Source organism: Ranitomeya variabilis, chromosome 3, assembly GCF_051348905.1.
Source record: "Ranitomeya variabilis isolate aRanVar5 chromosome 3, aRanVar5.hap1, whole genome shotgun sequence".
NCBI lineage: Eukaryota > Metazoa > Chordata > Amphibia > Anura > Dendrobatidae > Ranitomeya > Ranitomeya variabilis.
In genome coordinates, this window is record NC_135234.1 from 264401931 (window position 1) to 264419016 (window position 17086).

General features: G+C 43.4%; 1 protein-coding gene across 1 annotated transcript in view; it reads left to right on the forward strand.

Annotated features, from left to right (window-relative positions):
• OPTC (opticin) overlaps positions 1-17086 on the forward strand; it is an 809828-nt gene that overhangs the window by 73863 nt on the left and 718879 nt on the right. The window lies entirely within an intron of this gene.

The following is a 17086-nucleotide window of genomic DNA, read 5'->3' on the forward strand; positions in this document are numbered from 1 at the left end:
GGATGATTTCAGGGAATTAGGCTGCAAGCTGAAAGCAAGGACCTCCAACGTGGTATTTTCCGAAATACTGCCTGTACCACGTGCCACGCCAGAGAGGCAATGGGAGATTAGGGAGGTTAATAAGTGGCTCAAGAATTGGTGTAGGAAGGAGGGGTTTGGGTTCCTGCAGAACTGGGCCGACTTCTCAGTTGGCTACAGGCTCTACGCTAGGGACAGGCTGCACCTCAATGGGGAAGGTGCAGCTGTGCTGGGGAGAAAATGGCTAGAAGGTTGGAGGAGTGTTTAAACTAGGGATTGGGGGGAGGGTATTCATTTTATAGGAGGGGAAGATAGTGCAGATAGAGACCTGGGCACAAATAAGGAAGTTGGGGTGGCGGTGGCATGGGGGGTGGGGTTAGAAAAGTTTGTAATTTAAGAAAGAATAGAGGTAAAGAGAGGAACATCAAGTGCATGTATACTAATGCCAGAAGCCTCGCCAACAAAATGGATGAATTAGAACTAATGTTGTTGGAACATAATTATGACATGGTGGGGATATCTGAAACATGGCTGGATGAGAGCCATGACTGGGCTATTAACTTGCAGGGCTTTTCAGAAATGACCGTACAGATAAGCGAGGGGGTGGGGTGTGTCTGTATGTAAAATCGACCTTAAAACCCATCCTGCGTGATAATATAGGTGAATCTAATGAAAATGTAGAGTCCCTGTGGGTGGAGATAAGGGGAGGGGGAAAAATAATAAATTACTGATAGGGGTTTGTTATAAATCTCCAAAAATAATGGAAGCAATGGAGAATATCCTCGTAAAGCAAATAGACGAAGCTGCGACTCAAGGAGAAGTCATTATTATGGGGGACTTCAACTACCCTGAAATAGATTGGGGAACAGAAACCTGCAGTTCCAGTAAAGGTAATCGGTTTTTGACAACTATGAGAGACAATTACCTTTCACAACTGGTTCAGGGCCCAACAAGAAGGGGGGCACAGCTAGACCTAATATTAACCAACAGGCCAGACCGCATATCAAATATAAGGGTTGGGGGTCACTTGGGGAATAGTGATCACAAAATAATAAGTTTTCATGTCTCCTTTAATAAAATGTGTAGTAGAGGGGTGACAAGGACACTAAACTTCAGGAGGGCAAATTTCCAACGGATGAGAGAGGATCTTGGTGCAATTAACTGGGATGATATCCTGAGACATAAAAATACACACAAAAAATGGGAGACGTTTATTAGCATCCTGGATAGGACCTGTGCACAGTATATACCGTATGGGAAATAAACATACTAGAAATAGGAGGAAACCAATATGGCTAAATAGAGCTGTAAGGGGCGCAATAAGTGACAAAACGAAAGCATTTAGAGAATTAAAGGAAGTAGGTAGTGAGGAGGCACTAAATAAATACAAAAAATTAAATAAATTCTGTAAAAAGCAAATCAAGGCAGCAAAGATTGAGACAGAGAGACTCATTGCCAGAGAGAGCAAAAATAATCCCAAAATATTCTTTAACTACATAAATAGTAAGAAACTAAAAAATGATAGTGTTGTCCTCCTTAAAAATAGTCTGGGTGAAATGGTGGATGAGGATGAGGAAAAAGCCAATATGCTAAATGACTTTTTTTCATCAGTATTTACAAAAGAAAATCCCATGGCAGCCAATACAGTGGGGCAAAAAAGTATTTAGTCATTCAGCAATAGTGCAAGTTCCACCACTTAAAAAGATGAGAGGCGTCTGTAATTTACATCATAGGTAGACCTCAACTATGGGAGACAAACTGAGAAATAAAAATCCAGAAAATCACATTGTCTGTTTTTTTATCAATTTATTTGCATATTATGGTGGAAAACAACCAAAACAAAGAAATGGTGCGCAAAATCCATATAATGAAAATATATAAACTTTATTGAATAAATAACTAAATACGACACAGGAGACTGACAGTGGGGGATAAAATTACCAATAGCCACCATTGACCGCAGAGAGACACGAAACCACACACCTCATATGCCGCAATGCACAAGCAGATGCTAAATAAATGTACAACATCAATGTGTAGAGATAAAGGTTACTACATTATCTAGATGCAAAAGGTTTAACAAAAATATATACATGTGCCGCGTATACATACAAAACCAATGTAAAGGGAAGCATACCACAGTTGTCACAGAGGGGGAGAGACGGCTCCTGCACACCCCCTCTGTGACAACTGTGGTATGCTTCCCTTTACATTGGTTTTGTATGTATACGCGGCACATGTATATATTTTTGTTAAACCTTTTGCATCTAGATAATGTAGTAACCTTTATCTCTACACATTGATGTTGTACATTTATTTAGCATCTGCTTGTGCATTGCGGCATATGAGGTGTGTGGTTTCGTGTCTCTCTGCGGTCAATGGTGGCTATTGGTAATTTTATCCCCCACTGTCAGTCTCCTGTGTCGTATTTAGTTATTTATTCAATAAAGTTTATATATTTTCATTATATGGATTTTGCGCACCATTTCTTTGTTTTGGTTGTTTTCTGCTGTCTCAGCATTGGTGTTTCCTTGCTACATCCATAACAGCAGGCTTTCATTTATATTTTCATCTTTATTATTACCATGATTATATGGTTTCAGTTATTTTGCTTGCTTTGCATTCCTTGTGTTCATATATTATGGTGGAAAATAAGTATTTGGTCAGAAACAAAATTTCATCTCAATACTTTGTAATATATCCTTTGTTGGCAATGACAGAAGTCAAACGTTTTCTGTAAGTCTTCACAAGGTTGCCACACACTGTTGTTGGTATGTTGGCCCATTCCTCCATGCAGATCTCCTCTAGAGCAGTGATGTTTTTGGCTTTTCACTTGGCAACACGGACTTTCAACTCCCTCCAAAGGTTTTCTATAGGGTTGAGATCTGGAGACTGGCTAGGCCACTCCAGGACCTTGAAATGCTTCTTACGAAGCCACTGCTTCGTTGCCCTGGCGGTGTGCTTTGGATCATTGTCATGTTGAAAGACCCAGCCACGTTTCATCTTCAATGCCCTTGCTGATGGAAGGAGGTTTGCACTCAAAATCTCACGATACATGGCCCCATTCATTCTTTCATGTACCCGGATCAGTCGTCCTGGCCCCTTTGCAGAGAAACAGCCCCAAAGCATGATGTTTCCACCACCATGCTTTACAGTAGGTATGGTGTTTGATGGATGCAACTCAGTATTCTTTTTCCTCCAAACACGACAAGTTGTGTTTCTACCAAACAGTTCCAGTTTGGTTTCATCAGACCATAGGACATTCTCCCAAAACTCCTCTGGATCATCCAAATGCTCTCTAGCAAACTTCAGATGGGCCCGGACATGTACTGGCTTAAGCAGTGGGACACGTCTGGCACTGCAGGATCTGAGTCCATGGTGGCGTAGTGTGTTACTTATGGTAGGCCTTGTTACATTGGTCCCAGCTCTCTGCAGTTCATTCACTAGGTCCCCCCGCGTGGTTCTGAGATTTTTGCTCACCGTTCTTGTGATCATTCTGACCCCACGGGGTGGGACTTTGCGTGGAGCCCCAGATCGAGGGAGATTATCAGTGGTCTTGAATGTCTTCCATTTTCTAATTATTGCTCCCACTGTTGATTTCTTCACTCCAAGCTGGTTGGCTATTGCAGATTCAGTCTTCCCAGCCTGGTGCAGGGCTACAATTTTGTTTCTGGTGTCCTTTGACAGCTCTTTGGTCTTCACCATAGTGGAGTTTGGAGTCAGACTGTTTGAGGGTGTGCACAGGTGTCTTTTTATACTGATAACAAGTTTAAACAGATGCCATTACTACAGGTAATGAGTGGAGGAAAGAGGAGACTCTTAAAGAAGAAGTTACAGGTCTGTGAGAGCCAGAAATCTTGATTGTTTGTTTCTGACCAAATACTTATTTTCCACCATAATATGCAAATAAAATGATAAAAAAACAGACAATGTGATTTTCTGGATTTTTATTTCTCAGTTTGTCTCCCATAGTTGAGGTCTACCTATGATGTAAATTACAGACGCCTCTCATCTTTTAAAGTGGTGGAACTTGCACTATTGCTGAATGACTAAATACTTTTTTGCCCCACTGTATGACTAGTGATAAAAATTCCCAATTAAATGTTACCTGCTTAACCCAGCAGGAAGTACGGCGGCATCTAAAAATCACTAAAATCGACAAATCTCCGGGCCTGGATGGGATACACCCCCGAGTACTGCAGGAATTAAGTACAGTCATTGATAGACCATTATTTTTAATCTTTAAAGAGTCCATAATAACAGGGTCTGTAAAACAGGACTGGCGTATAGCAAATGTGGTGCCAATATTCAAAAAGGGGACAAAAACTGAACTCGGAAATTATAGGCCAGTAAGCTTAACCTCTACTGTGGGTAAAATCCTGGAGGGCATTCTAAGGCTAGGGTCACATTGCGTTAGGGCAATCCGTTAAGCACATAGCACTAGCGGATTGCGCTAACGCAATGCTTCTCTAGGGTCCGCATTCGGCGTCCCTGATCTGCACTAGCGAGGAACGGACCTCGGGCGCGCCGCGGACGCTGCAAGCAGCGTCCGAGGTCCGTCACTCAAATGACGGCACATCGCTAGCGCCCGCCCAATGTGGGCGGACGCTAGCAACGCGTTCACCATTACAGGCTATGGTGGCGTTAACGGACTACGTTAACACCGCGTTATGCCGCGGTGTAACGTAGTCCGTTAAACGCGGTCACATAACGCATTGTGACCCTAGCCTAAGGGATGCTATACTGGAGTATCTGAAGAGGAATAACCTCATGACCCAGTATCAGCATGGGTTTACTAGGGACCATTCATGTCAGACTAATTTGATCAGCTTCTATGAAGAGGTAAGTTCCGGACTGGACCAAGGGAACCCAGTAGATGTAGTGTATATGGACTTTTCAAAAGCTTTTGATACGGTGCCACACAAAAGGTTGATACAGAAAATGAGAATAATGGGGATAGGGGAAAATATGTGCAAGTGGGTTGAGAGCTGGCTCAGGGATAGGAAACAAAGGGTGGTTATTAATGGAGCACACTCAGACTGGGTCGTGGTTAGTAGTGGGGTACCACAGGGGTCAGGATTGGGCCCTCTTCTTTTTAACATATTTATTAATAACCTTGTAGGGGGCATTCAGAGTAGAATTTCAATATTTGCAGATGAGATGACACTAAACTCTGCAGGGTAATCAATACAGAGGAGGACAATTTTATATTACAGGATGATTTATGTAAACTAGAAGCTTGGGCTGATAAATGGCAAATGAGCTTTAATGGGGATAAATGTAAGGTCATGCACTTGGGTAGAAGTAATAAGATGTATAACTATGTGCTTAATTCTAAAACTCTGGGCAAAACCGTCAATGAAAAAGACCTGGGTGTATGGGTGGATGACAAACTCATATTCAGTGGCCAGTGTCAGGCAGCTGCTACAAAGGCAAATAAAATAATGGGATGCATTAAAAGGAGCATAGATGCTCATGAGGAGAACATAAATTTACCTCTATACAAGTCACTAGTGCGACCACACTTAGAATACTGTGCACAGTTCTGGTCTCCGGTGTATAAGAAAGACATAGCTGAACTGGAGCGGGTGCAGAGAAGAGCAACCAAGGTTATTAAAGGACTGGGGGGTCTGCAATACCAAGATAGGTTATTACACTTGGGGCTATTTAGTTTGGAAAAACGAAGGCTAAGGGGTGATCTTATGTTAATGTATAAATATATGAGGGGACAGTACAAAGACCTTTCTGATGATCTTTTTAATCATAGACCGGTGACAGGGACAAGGGGGCATCCTCTACGTCTGGAGGAAAAAAGGTTTAAGCATGATAACAGACGCGGATTCTTTACTGTAAGAGCAGTGAGACTATGTAACTCTCTGCCGTATGATGTTGTAATGAGTGATACATTACTTAAATTTAAGAGGGGACTGGATACATTTCTGGAAAAGTATAATATTACAGGGTATATATATTAGATTCCTTGATAAGGCGTTGATTCAGGGAACTAGTCTGATTGCCGTATGTGGGGTCGGGAAGGAATTTTTTTCCCCATGGTGGAGCTTACTCTTACCACATGGGTTTTTTTTGCCTTCCCCTGGATCAACATGTTAGGGCATGTTAGGCTATGGGTTGAACTAGATGGACTTAAAGTCTTCCTTCAACCTTAATAACTATGTAAAACTATGTAAAAATTAAGTTAACCTCACTTCAAGCAAAGGAGCTTAGGGAGTCATCTGTCGTTATTTGGGACGAAGTAACAATGACTCCCTGTTTTAATATGAGCGCTGTGGATAATTTGTTCCAAGACATACATGAAAAAAAAGACAATTTGGTGGAAAAGTTTTCATAAACGGTGGTGACTTTCATCAACCCTACCAATAGTGGAAGGTGGAAAAAGAGCCCAAATTGTACAGTCCACCATTAAATACTCAAAATGCTGGAATCAGTTTTCACCGTTCCAGTTAAAACAGAATATGATAACGTCTCAGGACAAAGTTGAGTACAACTCATGGTTACTGAAACTTGGCAATAGAGAGTTGTCAAATGTATATGGTCTACCTGGAGACACAATTGAAATCCCAAATTGTTTTATTGAAGAGGGAGATTTAATTACAGCTATTTTTGGCGACTCAATTGAGATTACCAGTGCAACGGTAGAAGCAATTGCCAATAAAGCAATTCTTACGCCATTGAATGATGACGTTCACGCCTTGAGTGACAAAATTCTTAGTCAAGTTCAAAGTGAACACTCAAGATATCGCTCTGTCAACACAATTGCGGAAGAGGAGGGTGTGATTCTCACAGATTACCCTGTAGAGTTTCTTAATAGAGTTGAGCGACTTTTACTTTTTTCAAGCTGTTTTCCACTTCCAGATGAGGGAGCCTTCGAGGCCTTGTGTAGCCAGACGATGATGTTGGCTCAACACCTCCAGCCTTAGGTGCTATTGTGCTTTTGCTACTACCACCAGATGCACCACCACCACCACCACCATCAGTACCAGCTGGCAACCACCGCCCATGGGCTCTTCCACCAGACTTCCTCATTTTTGGAAAATCTAACCAAAATAACAACCGTTATATGGTACTGTAAAACAAGGTAGAAGGTGTATATAAAATGGTTGAGAATTTAAATCTACCTTTTTTTTTGGGAGACTGAACCAAAACTCAGGCCCTGTGCATAAAACAACACAATGTAAGTGGTAGAAAGTGGCTGGCTGATATACGACAAACTAACAGGACTGAAGTATATCCACTTTGTGAGAATTTGAATCTCACGTTTTTGGGGGGAGACTGAACCAAAACTCAGGCCCAGTGTATATAACAACACAATGAAAGAGGCAGAAAGTGGCTGGAAGATATATGAAAAAATACAAGGACTGTAGTACAATTTCAGTCTCCCTACAATGATCTCAGGACAAGTATGGCAGCAATAAAAAGGACTGCTGCACACAAAAGTGTGGACAAATAAACAAGCTAACTGTGCAGAAAGGAGCAACAGGATTTTTGCTTTTAAAAAAGCAGTTGGTTTGCACAGCAGCGTGCAAACAGCAATGCAGCTATCAGGGAGCCTTATAAGGCAGCCTAATAAGCTACAGAGCTGATGCACAAAAATCTATCCTCCACTGTCCCTGCAAAAAAAAGGTGGTGTTGGACATTTGAAATTGCTACAGCACAAGCAGTTTGGGGGTTAGTCTTACTTCCCTAACTATATCCCTTCTTCTGATGAAGCTGCAGCAACCTCTCCCTATGCTAAGATCGGCAAAAGTAAGATGGCGGTCAGCGTGCACGCCCCTTTATAGCCCCTGTGACGCTGCAGAAAGCAAGCCAATCACTGTCATGCCCTTCTCTAAGATGGTGGGGACCGAGACCTATGTCATCACGCTGCCCACACTCTTCGTCCTCCTTCATTGGCTGAAAAATGGAGCGGAAAGCGGCATATGAAACACGACTTTTGCGCACTAGGATCTGGTCGCGTTTCATGAAACCCGACTTTGCCAAAAGTCGGCGATTTTTGAATTTGTCCGATCCGTTTCGCTCAACCCTATTTCTTAACTCTTTGAATCCCACTGGGATGCCTCTTCATGAATTGAAGCTGAAACCAGGATCTGTAATTATGCTCCTGGGAAATCTTAACAGAAAGCATGGCCTTTGTAATGACACAAAGCTTTATGTGAAAAGCTTAAAAGCAAACATTATTCATGCTGTTGCTTTAAATGGAAAAGCAAAGGGTCAGACAGTTCTTATTCCAAGAATTGACCTGATTTCCAAAGATAAAAACTTGCCAATCCAGATGCGAAGGCATCAGTTTCCTGTCATGTTGGCTTTTGCAATGACAATCAATAAATCTCAAGGACAGTCCTTGGATATTGTATTTATTTATTTGCCTCTCCCAGTGTTTTCACACGAGCAGTTATATGTGGCTTTCTCCAGCGGAAGGAAAAGCCAACAAGTATGGGTCAAAATACTTGAGACACAGAAGAAAGGTAAACTTATTCCTAACGTTGACAAATGGTTTACTGTCAACTTTATGTACAAAAAAGTATTTTATTAAGCTTTTTAACAATTGTAAAAGCCAAAAAATGTTGTACACAAAAGCGGGACTAACTCCTAGCCGCGGTCTACGGACCAAACATAGGGTATGTACAGGGCCTTGGGGACAGATCCCAAGTGCACTCAACCATGTGAAATAGCTTATGGTCAGGAACACTGAGGAATAGCGCTATTGGATAGCTCTACCCGTTCTTTTCCTTTGGGAATAGGGCTATGGGATAGCTCTACCCGTTCACTTTCTTCATGGATAGCGCTATCAGATAGTTCTACCCGAACAGTATTAACTACAGAGCTTTTTCATACACAAGGTAGCAGTGGCAGGAGAGGTACACCAGGCATTTATGTTTGCCATTAGTCTGCACATACGCCAGTCTGGTGCGTGGATACACCCCATTGCATGGTTCGTAATCATAGTGCATGCCCGGAAGGCGCGCAATCACTCATTATAATCTATGGTGCTACTCATATGTGAGATCCTCAATATTGGGCTTTCTCTTTGCCACAGGAATCGGTTTGTCTTCAGTCTGTGGAGGGGTTTTTAGGGGCTCTAGCACTCATCTATGATGACACTGACTGAGTCTCTTTGGCTGAGTCCAGGCTGCGTGGTTTTCAGCAGGGAGATCTGTCAGGGGAGACATATAGCTCTGAATTCCGCAGATGGGCAACTGATACTACATGGAATGCCCTGGCTTTTGAGAAGGAAAGGTTGAAAGATACCTTAGCACCTTATGAAATCCCTGAGTCCTTGGAGGATGCCATGTCATTGGCTATACGTGTTGATACTGTAGACGCCTTCAGGATAGGTGGGTAAGACCACCTTCTCCCGAGGCTTCTTTTTGGGGTAGGGCTTCTTTGCCAGGGGAGCAGTCTGGTGGTGAACTCAATACTGGGGAGGGTGGAGGATCCCATGCAGTAAGGGGGTGCCTCTGCATCGTACATTTCCCTGGAGTTTCACAAAAAAAGGAAGGGGGGGTTGAAAAAAAGGACATTTTATTGGGTCCTTTCCTTTGATGCCTAGACAAAAGGAGACTGGTTTAACCTTTGATAGCCTGGAGGGGTGCATTTGTCTACAACCTGCAGTTCCCGATTTGTCCTGACAGCAGAGGTGATGCTGGAGAGCAAAACTGAGGAATTCTCTGTGTTTGTTGACAGTGGAGCTGGAGTCAGCATGGTCGATGCCGAGTTTGCTAGAATTCATGAGCTTTTTTGCTGTATTTTAGCTAATCCCATTCCCATCTTCGCCATCGACTCAGCACTAGTGATGAGCGAGCATGCTCGCGACTACTCGGTACTAGCCTCAGCATCTCACTGCTCGAGATGCTCGGAGCTCACCGAGTATTTCCGGGGTTGCTTGGCGGGAGCTCGGGCCCCCTCTCTGCATGTTTGGCACTCTTTACAAATCGAATGAACATGCAGGGACTGTCTACCACACACTGTAATGCCACAGCCATGTTGGTTGTGGCATTACAGTGATTGGCTGGCCGCACAGCGTCATCAGGTCTATATCAGACCTGACACCGACATGCTCATCACAGTCTACTCTGGAATCAGGCAGTGTAGGGAGAGGTGCTTCTGAGATAGGGAGAAATTTGCTTGTTTCTTAGTTAGTGTAGGTGTAACACAATATATTATATACATATCCATCTCAACTAACAGTCCTTCTGAGGACTAATCCAGCTGACTCTTGAGTTTTCATTGGCTGTAAGCCATAATCATAAACATTAACAGAAATAAACACTTGAAATACATCACTCTGTTTGTAATGACTCAACTAATGTATGAGTTTCACTTTTTGTGTTGAAGAACTGAAATAAATTGACTTTTTGATGATATTCTAATTTTGTGAGATGCAGCTGTGTATGTATATATATATCTATATCTAATATATAAAGCTGAATGTGTGTGTGTATGTATGTGTGTGTGTAAGTCCGGGATTGGCATCTGCACCGTCGCAGCTACAGCCACAAAATTTTGCACAGTCACACGTCTGGACCCCGAGAGCGTCATAGGCTATGTTGTAAGGCAAAATTTTAACCCCCGCGGGTTCCAATTCACCAAACAATTTTGCCCCTATCTATATAATGGGGAAAAAGTGAAAGGAAAAGTGTTGGAGGCAAATTGACAGCCATGAGGAGATGGCATACAGGTATATACTATATACAGGGGAGATGATATACAGCTATATATTATATACAGGAGGAGATGACATACAGGTATATACTATATACAGGGGAGATGACATACAGGTATATATTATACAGGGGAGATGACTTACAGGTATATCTAATATATAAAGCTGAATGTGTGTGTGTGTGTGTATGTGTGTATGTCTGGGATTGGCATCTGCACCGTCGCAGCTACAGCCACAAAATTTTGCACAGTCAAATGTCTGGACCCCTAGAGCGTCATAGGCTATGTTGTGAGGTGAAATTTTAACCCCACGTGTTCCGATTCACAAAAATTTTTTGCCCCTATATACATAATGGGGAAAATGTGAAAGGAGAAGTGTTGGAGGCAAATTGACAGCTGCCAGATGTGAACAAGGGGGACTTAAAGAACAAGAGCGATGGCGCCAAAGAGTATATACCGTACAGTTGCTAAGGTGGGGCCCCGACATGGGATACTCACCACACATGGGGATATGAACACACACACAAAATGCGCCACACACTACCACGTGCTTGAACACATATACCACCCTCAGCACACATTTCACCACACATGCACGAACCTCGCCACATAAAAGTTGAAACACAAAAGTCGCCGCTCAAAACTCGCCACGCACAAAATTCGCCACATGCAAAACTCACCACATGCAAAACTAGGCTCATGCAAAACTCGCCACACGTGCAAAACTCACCTCATGGAAAACTCGCCACACGCAAAACTTGCACACGCGGAAAAATTGCCACATGCACAAAAGTTGCAACACATGCAAAAAATGCCTCACACAAAACTTGCACATACTCAAAGCGCACCACACATAAAACTCGACGCGCAAAACTCACTAACCTGTCACATGCAACTCGACACACAAAAAGTTGCTACACGCATGTCGCCACACAAAACTGATCTCACAAAAGTTGCTACACGCATGTCGCCACACAAAACTCATCTCTAGTGTTGAGCGATACCGTCCGATACTTGAAAGTATCGGTATCGGAAAGTATCGGCCGATACCGGCAAAATATCGGATCCAATCCGATACCGATACCCGATACCAATACAAGTCAATGGGACTCAAGTATCGGACGGTATCCCTGATGGTTCCCAGGGTCTGAAGGAGAGGAAACTCTCCTTCAGGCCCTGGGAACCATATAAATGTGTAAAAGAAAGAATTAAAATAAAAAATATTGCTATACTCACCTGTCCGACGCAGCCGGGACTTCAGCGAGGGAACCGGCAGCGTTGTTTGTTTAAAAATCGCGCTATTACTTGGTTACGTGAATTCCCGGCTTGTGATTGGTCAGGTCGGCCATGTTGCCGGGACGCGGACCAATCACAGCAAGCCGTGACGAAATTACGTCACGGCTTGCTGTGATTGGTCCGCGTCCCGGCAATATGGCCGCCCTGACCAATCACAAGCCGGGACGTCACGGGAGGCTGGACACGCGCTCATTTTAAAATGGGCGCGTGTCCAGCCTCCCGTGACGTCACGGCTTGTGATTGGTTGCGCCGCGATCAACCAATCACAAGCCGGGAGGCTGGACGCGCTCATTTTGAAATGGGCGCGTGTCCAGCCTCCCGTGACGTCACGGCTTGTGATTGGTTGCGCCGCGATCAACCAATCACAAGCCGGGAGGCTGGACGCGCTCATTTTGAAATGGGCGCGTGTCCAGCCTCCCGGCTTGTGATTGGTTGACCGCGACGCAACCAATCACAAGCCGTGACGTCACGGGAGGCTGGACACGCGCCCTTTTTAAAATGAGCGCGTTTCCAGCCTCCCGTGACGTCACGGCTTGTGATTGGTTAATGGCGGCCATGTTGCCGGGACGCGGACCAATCACAGCAAGCCGTGACGTATTTTCGTCACGGCTTGCTGTGATTGGTCCGCGGCCCGGCAACATGGCCGCCCTGACCAATCACAAGCCGGGACTTCGCGTAACCATGTAAAAGCGGGAATTTTAAACAAACAACGCTGCCGGTTCCTGCGCTGAGGTCCCGGCTGCGTCGGACAGGTGAGTATAGCGATATTTTTTATTTTAATTCTCTATTTTACACATTTTAACATTAATGTTGTTCCGATACCCGATACCCGATACCACAAGAGTATCGGAATCCCGGTATCGGAATTCCGATACAGCAAGTATCGGCCGATACCCGATACTTGCAGCATCGGAATGCTCAACACTACTCATCTCACAAAAGTTGCTACATGCATGTCACCACACGCAACTCAACACAAACAAATTGACACATGAAACTCGCCCTAAAACACACACAAGTCTGGTATTATCCTTCAAAAATAAAAATCTGATTAATAAGCGGACAAACTATAAGAACAACAAATGTACGATATAGGAAATACGACAGCTGTCAGTCACATGACCTGTCTATTATGTGTATGTGTGAGCTAAAATATACTGCCAGGGGGGAGGGCTTCCTGTTGGCTGGGATTTATCAGTCTGCCAATAGCAACCAATCACAGCTCAGCTTCTACTTTGCTACAGTTAATTAATCTGAGCTCTGATTGGTTAATATAGGCAGGACATTCTCAGTATAACAAAGCTTGTGCTGTTAGGGTGTGTTGGTGGAAAGGCACATTACCTCTATGTGAGAGGATATTGAAACTGCCAGTTACAGACTATTTTTACCACAATAATGCCTCATAAGAAAAGGAATTCCATGGCATGAATGTCAGCTAATGCAAAAAGAAAAGCTGCATTATGGGCCAATGAAAAATGTGAAGACCGAGAAGCAAGGCTGACACACATGAGAACAGCAGCTGCTTTCTCAAGAGCCAATGAACTTTCTGAGCAGAGGGAAGCGAGGCTTGCAGACAAGAGAATAAGAGCTGCTTCCTCAAGAGCCAATGAACTTTCTGAGGAGAGGGAAGCGAGGCTTGCAGACAAGAGAACAAGAACTGCTTCCTCAAGAGCCAATTAATTTTCTGAGGAGAGGGAAGCGAGGCTTGCAGACATGAAAAGAAGAGCTGCTTCCTCAAGAGCCAATGAACTTTCTCATGAGAGGGAAGCGAGGCTTGCAGACATGAAAACAAGAGCTGCTTCCTCAAGAGCCAATGAACTTTCTGAGGAGAGTGAAGCGAGGCTTGCTTGCAGATAAGAGAAGAAGAGCTGCTTCCTCAAGGGCCAATGAGTCATCTCAGCAGAGAGAAGGCCGACTTGCCGCTAAGAGAATTTCTATTTCTTCCACCAGGGCACAGGAAATGGTTGGAGATTTGAAACATGCTGCCTTTTGTTGCCAGTCAGACAAAAACTATCAGGATAATCCTAAAGTTCAGATAGGAAAAATGGATGTGGTCTGCATGTACTGCAGTGCCCTAAAATGGAAAGATGAACCGCCAGGTTTATGTTGTGCAAATGGCAAGATAAAACTTCCACCTCTCCTGTCACCACCAGGTCCCCTAAAGTCTCTGATGACAGGTACCAGTACAATATCAAAGCATTTCTTGGACAACATCAGGAAGTACAACTCCTGCTTCCAAATGACATCATTTGGTGCAACAAAAGAAATGTTTACAACAGGATTTATGCCGACATTTAAAGTTCAAGGACAGGTTTACCACTCAATTGGCTTACTGCTTCCATTACAAAGAAAAGAACCTCAATTTCTTCAACTCTTCTTCATGGGAAATGCAGAAGCAGAGGCTCAGCGGAGATGATCTTTAATTCCTAACACTCGCCTTGATATTGTCACTATTTTGCAGCAGTTCCTTCACTCCAACAATCCATATGTTCAACTTTTCAAGACTGCACTTGAATGCATGCCAAATGACGATTACAAGGTTGTCATTCGAGCTGACAAAACACCACAAGGTGAACATCAGCGACGTTTCAATGCTCCCACATTTGATGAGGTAGCTATCTTCATTGTAGGTAATGATTTTCAAAGCCGTGACATTGTGCTTCAGAAAAGGAACAATAGTTTGCAACGAGTAGCAGAAACTCACAGGTCCTATGATGCACTGCAATATCCAATCATCTTTTGGCAGGGACAGGATGGCTATCACTTTGGAATACCTCAGACAGATCCTACAACAGGCAACCCTTCAGGAAAAAAAGTGTCTGCCATGGACTTCTATGCATATAGGATCATGACAAGATTTACAGAGGAAAATCACATCTTGAAATGCAAACACCTCTTCCACCAATTTATTGTTGGCATGTATGCAAAGATTGAGAGTGAACATCTTTTATATATCCGACTAAATCAAAAGAAGCTCAGGGCAGAGGAATATATTCACCTTAGAGATGCTGTTGCAAATGATGCTGATCCAAAAGAGTTGGGGAAAATGTTTATTCTTCCATCAACTCTCACTGGAAGCCCACGACACATGCATGAATACACACAGGATGCAATGACTTATGTGAGAAAGTATGGCCGTCCAGATCTTTTCATCACCTTTACTTGCAATCCTGCCTGGGAAGAAATTGGAGGGCACCTGTTGCCGGGCCAAAAAACAGTGAATCGCCATGACCTTATTGCTCTGGTTTTCAAACAGAAACTTTCAAAAATGACTAATCTCATCACAAAATTCATTCAGTTGAATGGCAAAAAAGAGGCCTTCCTCACACCCACATCTTGATCTGGCTGAAGCAAAAAATACAGCCTACCGAAATTGACAATATCATCAGTGCCGAATTCCCAGACCTTCAGATTGACCCATTGCTGTTTGACACCATCACAAAAAAACATGATCCATGGTCCGTGTGAGAGTCTCAAAAAAATTCTCCCTGTATGACTGATGGCAGGTGTTCAAAGCATTACCCACGAACCCTGGTCCAAGAAACCCAAACAGGACAAGATGGATATCCAGTCTACCGAAGAAGAAAGCCAGGGGATGGTGGTTTCACAGCAAAGCTCAAAATGCGTGTTGGATCATCACTCCAAGAGATAGAAATTGGCAACAGGTGGGTAGTGCCTTACAACCCTTTGCTCTCAAAAATCTTCCAGGCCCACATAAATGTCGAATCTTGCCACTCTGTCAAATCAATCAAGTATATCTGCAAATATGTCCACAAAGGAAGTGATCAAGCAGTTTTTGAACTCCAGAAAAATGGACCTATTATTGATGAAGTGGAGGCATTCCAGATGGGCAGGTACATAAGCAGCAATGAAGCTGTTTGGAGAATACTAGGATTCTCCATTCATGAGCGCTACCCACCAGTTGTGCATCTGAGTGTGCACTTGGAAAATGGACAGAGAATTTATTTTAACCTAGCAAACTTACAGCAGCAGCTCCTAACACCACCTAAGACCACCCTCTTGGCATTTTTTGAGCTGTGTCAACAAGACCCTTTTGCAAAAACAATTCTCTACTGTGATTTACCAAAGTACTACACTTGGAATGCCTCCAGAAAAACACTGGAACGGAGGAAACGGGGGCTTGATATTGAAGGCTATCCAAGGGTGAAAGCAAATGATACGCTTGGTCGCGTCTACACTGTTCATCCGTCAAATGCAGAGTGCTTCTACCTGCGCATGTTACTTCATGTTGTCAAAGACCCTACATCATTTTCTGACCTGAAGACCGTCGGAGGCCATGTGTGTGAAACATTCAGGGAAGCTTGCCAAAGAAAAGGACTTCTGAAAAATGATGGACACTGGGACATGACCCTCAGTGAAGCAGCAGCCACACAAACCCCAAAGCGACTAAGACACCTCTTTGCTATTATTCTAACAACTTGTAGCATTTCAAATCCTCTTGAGATTTGGACAAAGTACAAAACTGATCTCAGTGAGGACATCCTCATGCAGATTAGTAGGGAAAATCCTCAGCAACTCATTAACTTCACTGAGGAAATGTTCAATGAAACTTTAATGCTCCTTGAAGATCAGTGCATAGCGATGTCAGGAAAAGCCTTACAGTTGCTTGGTTTGCCTGCTCCAATAAGAAATCCTGAAGGCATCCAAATGTGTAGGGAGATTTTCATAGAAACAAACTACAATATTGATGAACTGACAGCATTTGTGCCTCAGAACGAGCCAATATTGGTACCAGATCAAAGGGACGCCTATAACTACATTTTAAGTTTCAGTGAAACCAACAAAGGTGGGATTGTCTTCCTTGATGCTCCAGGTGGAACATGAAAGACATTTGTAATCAACTTGCTCCTGGCAAAATTTCGACAACAAAAAAAAATTGCACTTGCAGTGGCATCTTCTGGAATTGCAGCTACACTTATAAAAGGTGGCAGGACAGCACATTCGACATTCAAACTACCACTTAACCTGTCTCATAGTGACAACAACCCCATGTGTAATATTGCCAAGGGATCAGGACTGGCCAAATTGCTTCAAAAATGCAGTGCCATCATTTGGGATGAATGCACCATGT